This window comes from Chrysochloris asiatica, unplaced genomic scaffold (genome assembly GCF_000296735.1).
Source record: "Chrysochloris asiatica unplaced genomic scaffold, ChrAsi1.0 scaffold00341, whole genome shotgun sequence".
Taxonomy (NCBI): domain Eukaryota; kingdom Metazoa; phylum Chordata; class Mammalia; order Afrosoricida; family Chrysochloridae; genus Chrysochloris; species Chrysochloris asiatica.
In genome coordinates, this window is record NW_006408859.1 from 129718 (window position 1) to 131768 (window position 2051).

Consider the following 2051-nt stretch of genomic DNA (forward strand, 5'->3'; position numbering starts at 1 on the left):
GGAGGAAAGGTCATATTTGTAAAGCTCTGAGCAGCCACTGAGACCAAGAGGATCTATGCAAAACAGACAGGACTATACAAGCAAATTGCATGACAATGAGTTGTAGAGACAAAAATAGTATCACAAAACAGTGATACTATGAAAGATGCAGAACTCAACTTAGATAATAAAATTCCCAGTAACAGTCCAGAACTGGTTGAAATATAACTCTTTAAAATTAACAGCATTCTCTTACACAAGGTACATCAAAAAACCATTCTAAACAAGAGGCTGTAATTTACATAGCAAAAAAATTAAAAATATATATTTTATTCTATGTATATAAGGATATCTATTCGGGACTTCAAAAGTGCAAAAAAATGAAAGAAAATAGAATTTTATACACAATTGTTTTAGCCCTTTACATATACTTATGTATTAAAATACATGTCAACTTATAAACATTTAAGATATGAAAAAACAGATAGTAGGAATTTAGGGTTTCTGTGACCAAGAAACATTTGATGCTGAAGTTCACTTTACTGAAAAGTTACCATTTCTATTGTTGTATAACATAAAGTTGGTTCCAACTCATAGGACCCTGTGTACAATAGAACAAAACATTGACTGATATTATACCATCCTCATAACTGTGGACATGTTTGACCCATTTTGACAGACACTGTGCTAATTCTTCTGATTGAGTGCCTTTCTCTTTTTCATTGGCTCTACTTTACCAAACATGATGTCCTCTTTTAGGGGCTGGTCCATCCTGACAACATGTCCAAAGTATATGTCATCACTTCCAAGGAACATTCTGGCTGTATTTCTTTCAAAATGGATTTTTCATTCTTCTGGCATTCCGTGTTATAGCCCATATTCTGTGACAACACCATAATTCAAAGGCATCCATTTTTCTGTCTTGCTTATTCATTATCTAGCTTTTGCATTCCTATGAAGTTACTGAAAATACCGTACTTTGGGAGGGGTATACCTTGTCCTCAAATTGACGTCTTTGCTTTTTAAAATATTATAGAGTTCTTTTGCAGTAGGTATGCTCCATGCAATATGAAGTTTGATTTCTTTACAATTGCTTCTATGAGTGTTAATTGTGGATCCAAGTAAAACTAGGATTATGCAAATATGTGAACTTGGGATACAGAGAGATGAAAAGACAAGCAAAACAAAAGTGGGAGTCTAGTGCCCACTCAGGTGGGACATTCTGAGGGAAATCATCTTGCATTAACCTATGACACCTGGAATCTCCACCACCAAGATTAGAACAAGCCAGATCTTAACTGAACTTTCTCCTCACCTCAACTTCTGGGAACCACAAGGTGATCAGCCTACATTTGTTATAGAAATGAAGAGAAAAAAAGAAAAGATAGAGTATTCTTTAAAAATTTTGCCTTAACCTTGTGATATTAGAAAGAGGTCATGGTGGTTAAAGAAATCTGCCAACCATTCATAGTCAGGTAACCTGTTTGCTGGAAATAATCACCCTGCCCTTATGACTTAGATAAGACTTAGAGATGTCCCCTTTTACTTATAACAAGGCCAGACACAAACCCTCCAATTTCCTTTCTTTGCCTCATAAGTGAGTAATGAAATTGTTTGTCCCCTATTATCAATCAGAATCAAGTTCTAGTTAATGAAACTGGTTAAATTTCTCTTCTCCACAAATTCCTGAATTTGGCCACTCTCAGCCCCCCACTTGCAGAAATTGTATGACTATGTGATCCTCAATATCAATTACTCCTGAACAGAAAGAAAATTAAAATCTTCCCAGGTGGTCCTATAAATAACATTATGATAAATTTTGGAAAAACTTTAAATAGTCAAGATTTTATCCTACTTGGATCAATAGTCAATGTCCATACAAGGAATAGTCAAGAAATCTCATGTCATTTCATTGAGAAAATCTGCAGCAAAAGTCTTCTTTAAAGTTCTAAAATGCAAAGATGTCACTCTATGTTTAGGGTGAGCAAAGCCAGGGTCTGTTCAGTTTCCTCAGACGTGTGTGAAAGCATGATGAAGATGATGGGAAAGGAATTGATGTGTTTGAATTGTGG